The sequence below is a fragment of the Corvus kubaryi genome, unplaced genomic scaffold, assembly GCF_017639235.1.
Source record: "Corvus kubaryi isolate FWS band 111438036 unplaced genomic scaffold, C.kubaryi_AGA036_p1.0 37385, whole genome shotgun sequence".
NCBI classification, from domain to species: domain Eukaryota; kingdom Metazoa; phylum Chordata; class Aves; order Passeriformes; family Corvidae; genus Corvus; species Corvus kubaryi.
In genome coordinates, this window is record NW_024581127.1 from 9,052,456 (window position 1) to 9,071,069 (window position 18,614).

Below are 18,614 nucleotides of genomic sequence, written 5' to 3' on the forward strand. Positions count from 1 at the left end.
ACTGGTTGAAACTCCAGCACACTTCTGGAACATTCAAATAATTTTCCATGTTGGTCCGTCAGTCAAGTATTGATCCTGGCTGCCTCTGACACTTTGAAATCTAATGAGGTGACAGTCCAAGGTCTTGTAGCTGCAGGGTATTCCTTCCAATATGTCATAATTTTCCTGCTTTTTTTTAAAGTTACCTGTATCTATTTCTCATTTTAGGTTAGATGACCTTGGACTATCAAACTGTAAGCTGTTGAAATGAATAGTCCTTTGAATTGTACAGTGGCTTTCTCAGAACTTTCAGCTTTGATGATATTGCACTTTGCTCAGTGTGACTAACTTTCTCTGACTGTATGTTTCAGTTGTGCAGATATGAGTTTTAAAAATTGATTACAGACTTTCTCCAATCCAAAATATAAAAGTCCACATACATAACCTGGTTCTGAGTTTTTTATCATCTTTTTTCTTCTCTACCCACAGTATGTTGTTTTAGAGAACTCTCCATAAATAGCAGTAGTCAATGTTGGTATAAACTATCAATTTGGTGCTGACAAGTGATCCCAGATATTCCTTACAGCTGGGTATCTAAGAGCAACTCATTCAAACAACTTTTGGGGGTAAAATTATAACTGGGGAATACTGCCACATGTACCTGAGGCTTTTCTGGTTCTATAACCTTCTTGTTATGCTTTTATAACAACCACACGTGAATTGAGCTGAATTTGTTAGCAGAAATCTCTTTCTTCTACTTGGAAGCCACTTGGACTTCATGACTTCTGAGAGCTCTCTGATAAGGGAATTTGAGATACTCTGTCTGCTATAAAAGCTGACTGAAGTGCTGCAGCTACAGGGCAAACCTCCAGGCCTGCAGGCATGTTTTTTCAGCAGGAGAACAAGTGCTTCTCCATGAGGTCATACCTGATCTGTATTACAGGGTCTTCCTTATACAGAAACAAACCTTTTTGGTTCTACATGAATAAATTTTCCCTATGTCACAACACAAGCTTCCAGAAACAGACTACTCTGGGCACAAAATTGCTTCTCCCAGACTGCTCATCGTTTCAGTGAAGTAAATCTTTAGGCTGATCTAGAGAAGTTGGGACATAGTTTTTAAGTGGGACAGTCCAATAAAATGAGCAAATACACCTGAATAATAGATTTGGTGTTTTTTAGAAGAGTGGTATTTTGAGTTATTCTAGGAAATGTCACACACTACACCTTCGTGGCTTGTTCTGAAGTAATTGATCAAATATGACATGAGTGTTGGTCCATAAATCCTGCATGCTTTGGAAGCCACAAAGGATAGATGAAATTAGATATCATTCTTAGACATTTGTACAAGATATTGCTGGTTAATGACATTTTAAGCCATGCAATACTGGTGGCCATTTTTTTGGATGAACTCTCCCAGGCTGTCCTACCACAATCGATCAAGCCATAACCTGAACACATAATCATTAGGAAAACAGAACTTAATTACTCACCTATTAGTCACAGGTTTTTAGGCAGAGTGTCTAGGAGGCTGCAGACAGTAAAGGATTGCTCATACTGTTGTTTGGATGTCAGTAGCACAAATGTCCATGTGTGTGTGCAAGACTGTGCAGGCCAGTATGAGGGCAGAGCATTTTTCCCAGGGAGGGGATCCTCAGCCTTGCTGCCTGCCAGAATCAATATCTGCAGGGACAAAGCAATCCTTCAGAGCATGTGTAAGGAAGTTAGCCCAGGGCATGGCCCTATTTCTATACTGCCGAAAATGCAGTACTTGTTTAAATATCCTTGTGAAGGGCATCATCCATGCTTTGATATGTTTACCTCTCAAACTGAGTCAGGAAGTAAACCATGACTGATATTTTGTTGTGTATTGACTGGCAGCCACTATTGATTTCTCTGTTTGTCCTTGTGACAACTCATGTTTGCACATTTTTAGATCATGGGATTCTGTTCAACTAGAAATGATTGCATTTTCTGATGTTCAGGTTTTCTTCCTCTAGACTTTAGTACCTTAACCAAGCTACCTCCTATGTGAATGTGCATCTCAAGAATAGACATTTTAGGAAGCTTGTACCTCTATAATCTGTTCTCAAAGTATTTTCTTAGAACTATAATTCAGTGCAAAACCAACAATCATGATGATTATCATAAAATACAATATAGGCTGAAGAATTAGGGATTTACTTTACAAGTGTGCTAAGAAAGCTATTCTAAATAACTGTAGTTATTGGTGCATTTTTATTTCTTTAGATGAATTTAAAAAATTCCACCTCTTCCATGAAAAATGCTGAGAAACACACAAATGTCCTTATTGACCTCTCTTAGGTCTTTGACTTGGCCTTGCTGAACTCATATTCATTAATGAGGGAAAGGCAACCTTGAAAATATTAAAGCCTATTAAACTAGACCGGCCTAATAAAGTTGTGTGTAAACTACAGAAGACTGAAACTTGCAACTACTGAGAAGTTAAAATCACTGGCAGAGCAACACTTGCCTGTGGCAAAATAAAAACTTACTCTTTTTTTAGTGTTATAATCTGTACTATCAGAAGATGGAAAGAAATAGTTTCTCATAACTTTAAAGAAAGTTTGTATATTGTCACAGACCCTTAATGGAAAAGAAAATTAGCAAACTATTCAGCTAGAATAAAGAAAATTAATTATCCCATTACAATGACTAATTTCCTGACAATTTAATGCTTTGTATTTAAAAAGAAACATCTTCCTCTTCATCAAGCATAATTAAAAAAATCTATTACTAGAAAATATTTATAGGAAATTGTTTCCTAATTCATGGGTCCAAGCATTTTTGGACGAAAAAAAAAGGAAGAAAAACTAAAAAAAAGTGAACAGCCAGTTGGCTGAGTGTGATGAGAGAGAGGATAAATTTCAGCATAAATCTGTCTTGCTTGCCTTCTGCGTAATGTCTGGATCATAGATACAAGGAATTATTTATGTTTCCCAGGCCTTTCACACTTCTGTCTTCTGCTCTTAAGCTAAACAAGAAAGTACCTTGGAATAAAAGTCTGATCTTAAAATATTTGCATAAAGTTGTGTAGTCTTATCCATGCAATAAGTTTAATCATATAAGTATAGATGTTCTTTTTTTTTTCATCTAAAGGAATACAAAAAACTTGACTACTCTCAGCATTGCCCTGCAGTACAGAGTAGAAAGAAACCAATGCAATAAAATGGTATTAACAAATGACTTAATTTCCACAGAGTGAGTATAACTAATGCCTTAGGCATTTTTGTTTATTTCCCATTTCTAGGACTAGCCAGCTAGAGCAGGGGGACAGAAATTAATATCAAATCCCATTGCTATGTTTTTATCTTCATTTTATTGATCCTAAATAAGCTCAGTATACTTGGAGGATGAATTCTATTAAGCAGAAATAATCAACAGATTTAGAAAGGCATTCTTGGACAAATCTCACATTTTCACTAATAATTCATAGTCAGCATGGAAGTTACTGAAACAGTCATAATAAATATGAATATTACTTGCAGAAGAGGAGGAACAAGAGATGTCCTCGGTCCTAAATTGTCATGATGTCATGGTATTTGTTATATTGTTATTATTATTTATTATATTTATTATATTTCACTTTATCTAAGGGTAAGAAATGTGTTTTCTCTCTTCAGAGAAGGGAAGAGAGATGAGGAAGAAAATATATAGGGAAAAGATATAAAGGAGAAAGAAAGTTCATACAGGGAAGAAAAAAATCCTTCTATTTCACTGATATTAGGGTTTTGGACAAGATGACCTCCACAGGTCCCTTCCACACTCGACCATCCTCTGACTTTCTGTTTAGAAGTGAGGGGCAGAAAATGAGATCCATAATTTTAATTTATATAATAACTTATTTTAAACAGAATTTCTTCTTTACAAAATAGGGGTCTGATCAATAAGTATTTCAGATTAAAGACATGTCACATATTTAGACACACTAAGAGTATGTCCAACTAGCATATTTTCTGAAATGAATCAATTCAATGAAAATATGAGTAGCCTATTATAAAGATGGACTTCTATGTTTTTCAGAAACCTCTGCTATTAGCTAGTCTCAGCTACTGGAATAGACAAGCTGGTGGTATAAATCAGTAAAGCAATTTTATTAGGACCTTGCAATATAGGAGCAAGGTGAGAGCTGATGTGCTTCAGATTAGGTTACTTTTTGCATGTATTTAATATCTTCCCTATCTCCTGACTGTGGTAAGTTATAGAACAGAGATGCTTATTTAAAGGTTTTAAAGTTGACAAAGAAATAAACCAAGTACATTGGAAGGGGGCAGAACTCATAAAGGTATATCCTGCCTAAATTACCAGCTTTTGTAATGTATGGCAAAGGAGCAAGAAGATATGGAATGTATCAAGATATTCTTATGGGGATGAGAAGTGCATATATACAGATTTTATTTTTCCTCTGAGTCAGAGGACAGTGCAAGCTAGTTATTGAGGAGACTTTATGCACATGTTTATATTGTTTAATAAACAGTATTATATGGAGAGAAAGCTAGCAGCTGTCCTTTTTTCCCTTCCATCCATAAATCTGCCACATCACTGAACCTGACAAAGTGAAACTCTCTAGCTTTCAGTTTGTGCATAACACTGTTGCCAAACTTCATAAAGATATTTTATGGCCTGTTGAAGTGCTAAGATGCTAGACTTCAGGAAAAATGAAGTCTCTAAATAGATTGGAGCTATATCACTTGAGGAGTTTAAAAAATATCACTGAGAGTCACAGCTATTAGTGACAACAGTGGAGAAATCGCACCCTGCTTATAACATAGTTCTGTTATAAAATATCCTGGCACACAGTGTCACTAACGATGAACAATTTTCACCCAGATACCAAATTATGGTATCTAGGTCCAGACTGGTTAAGTCATTTAAACTTACTTTGTATAACAAAAAAAGTCAGTGGTAAAGATTTTTTCACTGCTTTGGTCTGTGTGAAATGCAGGGTATGAGGTACAGTTATCTATCAGCATAAATTCACCAAAGCAGGAGCTGCTACAGTCCTTTGCTTTCTACTGGTGTCAGACTTCTCTAGCCTTTCCTTTACAGACAGCAGCTTCACACCATCAAGCAATGAGTTGTTTCAGAAAGATGTGATCAGAAGCTCAAATCCCCAAAGGGTAAAATCTTGAATTATCTTCTGAAATTTCCTTACATGCAATCGCATGAGTATCAGGATTTTCACAAGGGAGGGGATAAGAAAGCACATTTGGGGAGACAGTACTGTGATTCTCCCAGTATATCTTACCTTAAACACTGTAAAACCTCACTAGTAATATCTTTGTTGCTATTTCATGGACTCATAACCCCATGTTCCATCAGTCCAAGTTACCCAGAACTGATTTCCACCCGTCCATCCCCCAGATACACGTTTCCGGTATATAACCACTGCTAGAAGTCCAACTTTGTAAGAAGTTCATCAAGCATTCACCTCTTCAGGAGCATGCACACAAGAAAGCAAAAATTTATGTGGATTTTTTTGTTGTTGATGTTGTTTGGTTGGTTTTTGGGTTTTTTGGGGGTTTTTTTTGGTTTGTTTTTTGTTTTCGCTCAAAGCATTTTTTGCTTCAAGTCCAGTGCGCACAAGAGTGTAATTCTTCTCTTACTTTCCTGTAGAGAGATTCCTACTCTAGGATATGGAATCAGACAATCCCAAATTTATCAACCATCTGAAACGTGTTTTTCCATCCTTGCCTTCATTCTCTAATGCAACTATTTCCAGACAATTTTATTCTTGATTCTTCAGTAATCTGTGAAATACTAATGTGGAGATAACCAAAGCTCCTTTATGAGGTCATGTTACTGCTTTGCCTGGTGTTCAGGCTGTGAGTTAGTAGCTGCCCCTGAGTCTGTCCAACATGGTGAAAGCTTCTGGTGCCTTCTCACAGAAGCCACCCTGGAAGCCCACTCCCACTACCAAAAACTTGCCACTTAAACTAAATATTGATCCAAGAAATGATAACGAGAATAATAGAAAATTATTTTCAGTAAAATAATAAAAAAATCCTAAAATAGCATTCCAGAAACACTCCAATTTGATTTAGGATGATGGGTCATTTAAATTTAATGTTTCATGAAGCCATCAAGCTTTTTATTTTTGCCAAGGTACTAGAATTATGAAAGGCTTTTGAAATAGAGTTTCATTTCCATCCCAATCAGATGAGTAGCCCAGTCCAACCTGAAATGTCATCTGCTCTGCTAGCATCCTTCATCTTATGTCTGTGCAGCAACCTAAGGAAAGAGAAGTATGTGTTTAAGTTCTGGAGAGCCAAGGGGGAAATGTTTGCATTACTTCTGAAAGACAAATCTAAAATCCCTTTCCTTTCCCACTGTCTCAAAACTGGTTGCCACTAGGTTCAGCATAGGAAGAGTGGAAGTTCTGCATAAGTCATTTACTGTGGTAGAGGCAGATAGAAATTTATCTAAACATGTGAGCTGTTCATACTATCTCTGCTAGAAGCTGATCTCCTAATAGACATGACAGTCTAGTGGACATTGTCGGTGTACATCAGTCCTTGAAAACATCAGCTGAGAGGTACAGCAGAACTTGAGGGACAATAGAGTTCAAATAAAATTTAAATCTGAAAGTCTGTGAGGGTTTGTACTAGTTTGAAAACAAACCAGTGGGAGGCACTAAGTCAGAATAACAATTTAATGGAAATTAAAGAAAAGGGGAAAAAAAAGGTAAAAGAAAACACTGTCAAACTGACAGAGTCAAGGTACAACCTGACACCCTGTTAGGCAGGGTGGTAGAATGGTGGCTGCAGTCCTCTGAAGCGGTGATCCTGTAGTAAAACAGTCTGCTCTTCCTCAGGAAGTCCAATGATGGCTGTGTAGCTCCTGTCCTCTGGAAATCCAGTGGGAAGCCGGTGTCTCTGGTGTTCAGCCTCAGATTATATCCACGATGGGATGCTTGGTTCCTCCCTCTGGGCGGAGCATCTCACAATGGGGTAACGAGTCATGAGGCCAAGTGTTGATTAGGCTCATTAACAGGAGAATAGTCCGGAGGGAGTTATCTCTGAGTCAGGCAGCAGGACAATGATAGGCCATTAACAGAAAGATAGTCTGGGGGGAGGAGGCAAGGAAACACTGCCCCACCTGGTTTCAACGGCTCCTGAGGATGGTAATAGAATACACTGCAACCCAGGACAGGGTTGTTGCTGACAGCTTCCACAGAGATGTGATGGTTGATGCAATGTATTCACTACATGGTTTAGTATTTAAGCAAGAAAAATCCTCCTAGAAATGATGAGAATAGTTTCATCTACGGTTCAAGCATAGTCTAGTTTGAAACATAGTCTTGTGTAAAGAATTCCGGAGTGCTTGGAGCTGAAGGCTGTAGCTGCTAAGACCATCTGCCCATTTGTGAGTACTTCACAGTAACATTGGAACTCTCACTCGAGGGTGCAAAGCCTCTCCATCACTGCTGTCTGTCTACCAGTCAGAGGATCAAAATAAATAGTTGCATTGTGGAATGGGCTTCTCAGAGGTTTTTGTTTACATTTGGGGGAGGGGAGTCTTTTATTTTCTCTCTTCTGTCATCGTTCTGTTCTTATTTTCACCCAACTAGCTGTCATGGCTAGAGAGGATGTAGACAGTAAGTCATATGAGGAATGGCTGAGGGACATGGGCCTGTTTAACCTGAAGAAAAGGAGGCTCAGGGGAGACCTTGTCACTGTCTACAACTACCTGAAAGGAGACTGCAGCCAGGTGGCAGGTGGTCTCTTCTACCAGGCAACCAGAAACAGCATGAGAGGAAATGGTCTCATGTGGCACCAGGGGAGGTTTGGACTGGATATTAGGAAAAAACTCTTCACTGAAAGGGTGGTTAAGCATTGGAATGGTCTCCTCAGAGGAGTGGTGGAGTCACCATCCCTGAAGGTGTTCAAGAAATGACTGGACGTGACACTTAGTGCTATGGCTTAATTGACAAAGTGGTATTTGGTCAATGGTTGGACTTGATGATCTTGGAGGTCTTTTACACCTTTAATGATTCTACAATTTGAAAATTTTGATTCTTTGGATCAGATATGTTAACATGGTTCATCACCAAAGGTGGGGTTATGAGGCAGACTTTGTCAATGATCAAAGAGGAGAAAACAGTGGGGTTATTTTGCTCATATTTGCGTTTTCTGTCTGACTTAGCTTCCAAAGCTATTCCTTCCTAATTTCCTCTTGTTTCTGAATGCTGAAGTGTTGCACTGCATATACCAATATATGATGGAAAAGGCTTTCCTCCTTCCAGTCATTTGGTAACTCTGCAGGATTAGAAATACATTTATCTTAATAGGGGGTTTTATCCATAAAACTCTGATACAGCAGTTCACAACTTGCCTGGAAGTATCTTAAATTTGCTAATATTGGGAAGATGATAACCCCACCTCATATAACATTGATGTAATTAACATCACTAATGCCCTCTTCCATGACTCTGCTTCTTGTGCTTATGCCAATGTACTTCACAGTTGTACAGGCCTTCATTTACACAAGTGTTTTAAAGATATTTACCACCTGCTTTTAATTTGTCTTCTGATTTCTCAAATTTGCCAAATGCTAGTAAGCACAAGCCAGGCTTCTCGTGACATAAGTCTGAAATAGAGAAGAAAATCAAGAAACATTTACACTGACAGTAAATGGGTATTTAATTATTTGTTATAATGATGAGGCATACTACAATAGTCAGTATAATGCTCATTATCCAGTGTAGAGAGTGATTTATATTCATTAATATAATCACTGGATCAAATTCCAATATCTCCATGAGCTGGGAAAGTTAATGTACAAAGGAAACAATAAAAAATATGTTTAGAAGGGGTTAGGTGACAAATAAAAACTACTTGAAGGAAGGTAGCATGAATTTTAAAATTTGTTTTAGCTGTTTGAGACAAATCTGTTGTATTACATGTGCTAAATTAAAGGGACTTTTCATTTAGTAGAAATGGAGACAGTTATTGATGATGACTATTATCCTGATTTCAGCTGGGATAGAGTTAATTTTCTTCTTAGTAGCTGGTACAATGTTGTGTTTTGAATTTAGGATGAGAATAATGTTGATAACACACTAACGTCTTAGGTTTTGCTGAGCAGTGCTTACCCTAAATCAAGGACTTTTCAGTTTCCTGTGCTCTGCCAGTGAGCTCCCTCCAAGAAGATGGGAGGGAGCACAGCCAGGACAGTTGAACTGAACTAACCAAAGAGTTCTATACCACAGAATGTCACGTTCAGTAAATACACTGGGGGCAGTTGTCCAGCAAAGGCCAATCAGTACTTGGGGATTGTCTGGGCATCAGCCATCTCTCTCTCTTATTCATTACTACTACTGCTACTACTACCACTATTACTATTATTATTATTATCATCATCATCATCATCATTATATCATCATAATTAATATTAATAGTATTATTAGTATATTCTACTTTGTTTCAATTATTAAGCTGTTCTTATCTCTACACATGAGCCTTTCCTTTTTTCCCTGATTCTCTTCCCCATGCCACCACAGCAGGAGGTCAGTGAGTGAGTATCTGTGTCATACTCAATTGCTGTCTGGGGTTAAAGCACGCCAATTATCTGCAATACTACTAATCACCATCAATTATTAAATTATTATGATGAAATTAAGAACCTACTTATCATAGAAGTAGAGGTGGAGTAGCTTTAAAAATAAATAAATTAGAGACAAAGTACTGGAACCAGCAGTATGTCTCAGTTTCCATTAGCTACTAATGCAGACTCGGCACTAGAGAAGTACTGGGCCACCATGGCAAGGATGTCTTTTCTTATTCTGCCTTCAGATTTTCTCTCATCCTTGTCCCCTCCAGCGCTGCTGCCTTCACCCCCCCACACCTTCTTACATTGGAGAGCAGGGGAAAGGCTTCAATGACCTTGATATAATTCCATTTCCTTTTCTTTGGAGCAGAGAACAGACCTTGTAAAGTTCATGTGTGCATATTAAGCCTATAACCATCTGCTGCGATTATGAACAGTGCGGTGGTTAAGTTTAGCATTTGGAGAGAAGGTCTGAAGGTCAGCTGTGCTTCAACTGTAGTGTAGCATCTTAAGTTGACTTGGATAAGTGAAAAATAACATCAATAAATGAGTGGCTAAGTTTTAAAGAGGGTTAACATGTGGGTTATTTAAGATCAGGATATAGCACCAGAGGACAGTATGCTCATATCTCAGATACAATATGAATTGGAACATTCTCAGTATCCTTGGGATGATGGACTAGCTTCTTGACAGTTCTTTTTTTTCCTTCTCAAATTGCAATACTTAAGAAAGAGTAGACTTACACCTTAGCATGCATTTGCTCTGCTTTGAGCAGAACTCCATTATTTAGTTGGTTTTTGGAACCTGACACTTCCTTTCCTGCATGAGGAGATGGAAAGCGTGAAGTAGCAAGCACTCCTGATCGGTTGTGGGAGCAACCAGCTCTCCCGAATATGAGTGCCTGTTATGTAAATTCTTGGTGTTTATGACTCATGTTTTAGAATTATGTGAAATCATGCACCTAGGTAATTCTGTTGGCTTCAAATGTTTGTTTTCTTTGTTTAGTTGCTGATTGCCTAGATGCTAATAAATTTTTTTGAAGTATCAGCTCAGTGGTGCCACTGCATGCTTTTTTCACAAGCCATAATTATGATAATGAAGTACATTCTTTCTGAGAATGTTTCAGTTACTTAGATTAAAAGGATATTGATAATTATAAAGTAATCTCACTATGGAAATTCCTTGATTGTCCAGGGTTTGCTTTGTTCAATGGGAATTATAATGTACCTACTCAGTTTTGGTAAATTAAGGGAAAGTAAACCAATCTCCATCATTACCTGATAAACTATTGTTTCAAAGTGCTCTATGCTCTTGTGAGCAGGTGATCAAAGTCTGGGCCTGCAGCTCAGGGACTGTGGGATGGGGAAAAGTATTTTAAGTCCAAAAAAGAACGGTTCATTACAGTGTCTAAACTCTTTCTGTTGCATGTCATGGGAAAGGATGAAACACATATGCATCAACAAGGGGCAGTGTATAGCAGCTCATTACCCTAAACTGTTTTGGAGCATCTAAAGTACTGTAGGGAAGCTAATACCGCTGCAGTAGTTTCTCAGACTTCAAAACACTGTTCGTTGACATGATGTCAAGAAGTACAGAAAGGTGGAGAACTTGAAGAACGACCCCACCCATAATTTATAGGCAATGTTTCTTTCATGAAATGGAGTTATTAGAAATTAGCAATAACTTTATCAGAGTGTTATTAAAAGCTGCTAAAGTTCACTGGAAAATATTTTGAGTGTAAATACTGTTCTCTCTTTTTTTTTCTGGGAGGTAAGGGAACATCTGAGGAAGAGGGAGTTGTTCGAATTTTTACCCCAGCCCTTCTGATACCCATTGAACTTGGCCTTGGCTTCTGATTTCATAAATCAGGACACTTACAGATTGTTAATAACTTCAAGGAAGTGTTTTTAAAACTTTGCCACTCAGTTCTTTGATGAGCATGATTCCACAGATATTTCTTGTTTTGCTTTTATTTACTTAGGTAGGCAACTGTGCAAATATGACTCAATGTGTAGTGTTTTATCAGGAATTTAGAAAACTTTGGATACTTTGAAATTAATGGATTTCTAAGACTACACTTCTGGAAACTTGTTTCAATGTGGCCCAATGAATTGTGTTACTAACCTGTTTCACGTGCCTTCAAATCCATAAATATAAAAATACCTTAAATGTCTAATTATGTAAAAAATGCACTTGAAATAAACTTTTAATACAAAATGAGAAAATGCATCCAGAAATCCTATTCTGTTCAATTTATTCAGGACTGAAACATTCCTACAGCTGTTTTATATCTTCATAAATGTTTTTTTATATTTATAAGAAGTTTCCTTTTTCTAAAAGTAAAACCCAAACACAAATCCCCTGAAACTTTTAAATACTTGACAATTCTGCACATTTTCAGAAATTATTTTCAAAACCTGATTTATGGAGACCACAGGCATTCATCTGTGTCATTTTATGTTTACAGATTTATTTCATTTTCAGTGGGTCCTATTCTGGTCTTTATATGTTTTACATCATCTTATTTCTGACATGAAGAGGACATGAGATAATCAGTCTAATTTCTAAGGTTATAACTTGGAAAAAATATTGCTTAGTTTATTAATACTGAGTATTTTAATGCTTCTATAATGGGTTCCAACTGTCATGAGCCGCAGCAAAAACTTCCTAATAATTAGTTTCAGCAGTTAAGATTTCAGTACTTGCTTCTTTACTGAATATTCATTTCTGTCTCAGCTGAGGTTTTTGTTCTGATCTCAAGGGAGCAAAGCTTTCAGACCATTACTTCATTGTTTTTCTTTCTTTCTTTCAGTATAGAGATTTTGGGCATAATGCCAAAATAATGCTCTGTAGATCCTCATTAGTGTGCTTTACTCAGCTTGTCCCTTCCTCTCTCTAATTAATCCCCCCAAAAAATCCATCTGTGTAATGATTAAAAAATGTTTAAATTAAGAAATAAATGTTAATTTATACAAGTAACAAATATTAGTCTGATATTCTATGCTTAATATTAAGAAGTGGCTTGTGTCACCTGGAGCTGAGAAGAGAAGAAAAAAGGGAGGGTCAGTCCATCTACCTACAGGCAGGTAGGTCAGTCCATCTACCTACCTACCTAGGAACTGTGGTTGATATTTATCCCCTAATAATTGTAACAACTTTTCTGCTGGTACATGGCTGGCTCATGTAAGTAGCTGACAGGATGTATCATGGTTGCATAAATTTTCTAGAAGAGCAAGCTACTGTACCAACTACAAATGAGCTATTGCACTCTAAATTAATTACTAGCTGTGTAAACCAATACGTATGTGGACTGAGGCTGGAGACTGTGAATTTTTACAGTTCTGACAATTTGGTATTTATTCTGCTGGGGTAGGGGAGCTGTCTTTATATAAAAGGCAGCAAAAGGAAATCAGTTGAAATAATGCAATGAACTATTTGTACATTCTTCGTCTATTATTTAATGGCAAATTTAATTCACTGAATTGTTTCTGAAAGACTGCAGTTATTTCAACTCCTTAAATAACCTGGGAGTAATGATCATTGTTAGAACAGTTAAAAAGGTAGCAAACTTGAAACTTATCCTGTAATATTTACGCTTCCCTGCTTACTTTGTGATTCTGTAAGCATTAAATGAGTTACACTTTACCCTTATCAAAATGCCCATTTTTCACTTATCAAAATGCCCATTTTTCACTTCTCAAAATGTTGTGAATACTCTGAGTCGAGAAATCAATTGTGTGCCTTCAATGATGCCTGTGACACGTGATTTCAGGGTTGACTCCTTTGTAAACAGGCTGACTTCTTCAAAGCTTGTGGTAGTTTCTGCTCTGTGATGCTGACCTACATGCTTTTCTCTTGGATTAATTCAACGCTAATATTAAATTTAGTATTAATATTAATATCAATAATTTTAATAATAATGAGTACTCTTCAAAATTGTGCTTTGTAGTTGGCATATGGTGTTTCTTAACCACCCTATGTTCTAATTAGCTGACTCAGTGCTTGAAAATATAGGTATACTTTTTGTTCAGCTATAAGCAATCCCTTGGTGTTCAGATGGCTGAAGTTCTTTATGCAGCATTCATTGCCATTCTGCTAGTGTTGCCTTGGAGGAAAACCTGTAAGGTCACATGAAGCCTGCATCAGAAATATAACTTGGCGGGGTTTTCCTTTCAAAGTAACACATAAACCCTCCCAGTAGTTAGGAGCAGCAACAGATTGTAAATTGAATGTTATCTAGTGCCATAATGCTTTCTGCTTGTTCTAGCATATGGCTGGAAATTTTAGACGGGAAGAGGTGAATCTTCTATGTTTTGTGTAACATTATGAATAAAACAGATCAAGGAGTAAGAAAATCCCTGTAGGTCATCTCAAACAGGATTAAGACCTTGAATGTTCCCTACATTCATGAATGATGTGTGTGCTCTATTGAATATAGGACTAGAAAAATCAATCAGTGTGAGGGAAAACTGCAGCTTTGCCTGATTTTAACACTCAAAATACTAGTTATTTTCAAACTGTGAAACTTTCAACTGCTACTTTTTCCAAAGTTTCAAATATTTTCTTTCAGCCATGAGACCTAAAAAATCAGTGAGATTTTCAGTAAAAAAAAGTTGGGGTTATCAGTTGTTCATGAAAGGAGAAAAATTTAAATAATTCAAATGTAATAATTTTCTAATAAACTGCATATCTAATATTCTGTGATTTGAATATTTTTGAGTAACAAACTTCTGACATTGTGCATTGTGCATTGTGCATTAATTTTTATAGCTACTACTCCTATTTCTATCTTTCCATCTATTTCAATTAAACTAGAGTGATTTGTGCAGAGATGGAAAATTAAAGAAGCCAAGTTTTAGGTGAATTTTTCAGTAGATTCCTAATGATGTTATTTATTCCTTTGAAATTTCCCACAAGTATTACACTTAGTTATCAAAAGTAAATAAAAGTTAAAATTAAAAAAAAAAACACCCAACAAATCCCCTGAACTGAAACCTTGTAGAAGGCTGCAGTATTAAGTTCACACACATGTGTTTATTTGTTTGATTGTTTGTTTGTTTATGTGGGGATGGAGTGCGGATGAATTTTTCTTAGGAAAAAAGTCCTGCAAATGTGTTTATCTTTTATGCATATCAGTTACAGTTCTGTGGTTAAAGTTCATAGATATATGAAGTTTTCACTGATTCCTCAGTTCTTACAAACCAAAATCACATTGATACATCATTTTTTTAATAAAGATTTTTTTATTCTAGAACTGCCAGGGGAAATGATCCGGGTTTTGTAATGTAGCATCTTCTTCAGGTTAATGTTTCAGGTTAATGTATCCAATACTTGAACTTTCTGCAAAATTAAACTCATGTTCTAATAATAGCAACTCTTTAACTATTCTCTTCTAAATCTACTCTAAGAGCTATTATTACAAGCTTTGAAGTGTCCACTGGAGACAGGATTCTGAAGTTATGGTCAAGGACAAGTAGACAATCCATGATTTTCAAAACTTCTGGTAGGTCAAATTGTATACAAATGCCTTTTTCCTTTGGGGAAGAAAACAACAATTTTTTCTCTTCTCAGAACTGAGCTAGCAATATAGTTTTCCAAGAGAGATGTTGTCTGGTGTTTTTAGGATAATCTAACTCCATAAGCGTAATAACCCTCTGTTCATCTTTGATTATTTAGTTAGGAAAATATTTTGATTTTTCTTCCTTTTGTATTGTTTTGGGTTTTTTCTGTCAGCAGCCAGTGCTGCAGACAGCTATTATAACACTTGTCTCCAGAAACTTTCACACCATGATGTTTGCCCATGCTAGACATGTTATATTAGATACGAGGCTGCTATCTCTGCCAGCAAGCCTTACTGTCTTGGAGACTGCTTCCTTGATTTATGCTGAACTGGCTTCCCTGAATATAGCTTACTTGTGTGAGCTTTGATCCCCTCTGGAATGCTCTCAGTATAAAAAGAAGGCAGAGATATGGTAAGAAGCTGTATAATGGTTATGTTGGTGTTGCAAATTTCTGATAAGTTTTCGCTAAACCTAGCAGGGAAGCCATAGATCCCATGGAGGCAGGCGGCCACTGGAACGTGTAGCTACAGAAGGAACTGCTAAATTGATGTATATGTCAGTAGCTCAAAGCTATTCAATGCTCTTTCTGTGAATATTGTTCTGATTTTGTCGAATTCTTTGAAATAAGATTTTATTCAAAACTCTTTAGCACAGGAACCTTGATAGTTCTGGTCCTGTTTGTAAGCAAAAACTTCTAGAAAAGTTAACAGAGAACAGTTTCCTTTTAGGGACGTGCTTTTTTACATGCTAAGACCTTAACTGGAATTCCACCTCCTTGTTTATGGAATAAACAAAAAAAGTCCCAAACAACAAAAAAAACCACCTTACTTTTTCTAGGTTTTACCATATTGTTTTCCTTATAATATTTTTGCTAGCACAGGGGGAATTTGAGGTTTTAATTAATAAGGATACAATATTTTTATTTAGAAGCCTTACTAACTTCCCTTCTGTCTTTGCTCTGTATTAGTAGAAATATATATGAAGTGAAAATTTACTTTTTAAAACCTGAAGAGTGCTGTGAAATCAGACACTAATCAGAGTTTAAGAGATTAAAGAACTTGTGTTTATTTTTTCATTGTGATCATCCATTTTGAAATGGAAAATTTACACATAGATTTTTTTTTTTTTTTTAAGTAATTTGAAGTTGGAAATGGTGCTGAAAGACAATATTTTAATGAAGTATACTGAGCTTTCCCGCAGTCCTCCTGCATCTGCATGTTGTTAGGAGAAACTGGATACATTACAACATTTTTGTTCAGCCAAATGAAAGTGCAGTCAAATGTTGAACTTGAGAAAGTAGATGTCAATCTTGGACGCCATGCTGCCGTCATGATGTTTTAAATAATAGCCAGAGTTGCATTTGAAGTTGGATTTAGATGTGTTCTAAAGCAAATGAGGTGTCATAAAATCATGAAATGACAGTAGCTGAACTGTTCATGTGAGTTTTTCTGTTTCTTTCTGCAGATTAAAATATAAATATCAGATAAATTGATGTATTTTTGTTTATGCAGCACTTGAAACAAAATGAAATAGGGTTTATATGGAATATGTATGAATCTTCATTTCTAAATACAATAGATTTCAATCTATTAAGATTTTAAAAGCAGCCTAGAAAATAATACATTTACAGTGCTTGAAGGGATGCAAAGTTAGAAACTTCAGAGTTTTTGTATAACAAGCGTAGTATTCTGTTGCTGACAGCATGAATGCTTTATGGTATGGGGGTAATTTCTAGACCTCTTAGTGAGAATTTTCTTCAAAAAAAATATTGTGGAAAAAAATTTATATTTTAAGCTGTTTATACTTTTACGGAGTAAAAATAACACAAAGAGTAATGGTTAACTATAGATCCAAAAGCTACTATGCTTCATAGCTGAAAAGTTCTTCTATAATCTGTCTTTACTAACTCAAAATATAAACACTGCAGAATAGGAAAAGTAAGTATTATATAGCTCCAAAATAGGAAAGAAAATTTTGCAGCTTTATCTAGACAACTGGAGAAAAGCCTTTGTTGGATTTTACACAATACGCAATATATATTTATGCTAAAAATATTTCACTTTTACAATCTACTAGATACAGTTTTGATACTGTGCATTTTTGGTGTAATATTTAGGTGTGTATCCCCCCTTAAATGTTATGAGATTGTCCTTTATTTCACTTCTTAAGGGCAAATTCTGTCTTTAAACATGTACTGGACTCCAGCTGCTGAAGCGTATCTGAGGTCATAATTTCTGCCTTCAGTATTTGTCAGTAGAACCACACATTTAAAACATGAGAGGAATTCTGCTTTCAGTTGCAATCACATGTCTCACTTTAGTCCAGGAGGAGACCAGATGCTTTGTTTCTAAAACCAGATGTTTGTTTCTAAAAGTGCCTTCTGTTGTTCCTTTCATTATCTTGCTTTGCTGGAAGATACATTAGATGTGACCTGTACATTTAGATAAAGAATAAAACCTGATGACATTTAGAAAAGACTTCTACAGAAACTTTAAAACTCTGAAAATGTGTCTTAAAATCTGCCATCAAACTAGTCAAGTTACTTTTCCAAAACAATATTATTTTATGTCTATTATTTAAATCTCAAAAGATTAATTTGTGGTCCTTTTATCTGACTTCTGTTCTATAAAACCTTTTCTTTGTAACTGTATGATTTCAAGACTCAGTACAGGATAGCACAAAGTCTCCAAAATATTTCCATCCCCTTCAGAGTGTGGTTTTCTTCCATTCCCCTTCCTGCTCCCAGAAAGTAATAGGACAGAACTAGTTGCATTACAAAAGCACCAAATATGCCTTCTTTTTTTTCCCCAAAAAGGGAGTCCTGTGGGAACTTCACTTAGTAGGAATTATGCTTCCAAGATTGCTCCCATAAGTTTTGGTATGCTGCTCTTAGAGCAATGTAATCACAGGTTTCATGTACCCAAACCCCTTGGGTGTTGAAACACTCAGGAAGATCAGATTTCTTCTCAATGACAGGCTGAGCACCTTAGCACCTGAGTTTTACGTATTTATGTAAAACACAGTTAAATGCATGAAAAGGCATGAGAAAATGGTTACCAACTGACCTGTGTGGTCAATGGTTGGAATAACATTTAGAGACTCATTAGACATTAACATTGGAAATGGAGACAGATGGTTTTATCACTGTGATATTTTGCTGTAATTGTGGTGGCGTAGGATGTGGAAAGAGATCCTATGGTTTTAACATGAAATTTAGCCTGAATACATGTCAGGTTAGAACCAACAACTGCTGGGCTGTCATTGCGGAAAGGAAAAGAAGAAACATTTATCTTGTTCAGCCTTAATGAATCCCAAAGTTTAATTTGATATTTGAATAAATGTTATGGCTATGCTTTAAGTGATAGTGTATAAAACGAAGTTCACACTTAGGAACAATATTTAAGAAGAAACATTTACTTCAATTTATGCCCTCTCTGGTTGCTTTCTACAAAGATGTATCTAGAGTTCAATAAACCATAGTAATTTGATGATTTCCAGGATAAA

At 36.2% G+C, this 18,614-nt stretch overlaps 1 protein-coding gene across 3 annotated transcripts in view; it reads left to right on the top strand.

The window, feature by feature from the left end:
* RALYL (RALY RNA binding protein like) overlaps window positions 1-18,614 on the top strand; it is a 389,851-nt gene that overhangs the window by 125,767 nt on the left and 245,470 nt on the right. The gene's annotated exons all lie outside the window — the stretch shown is intronic.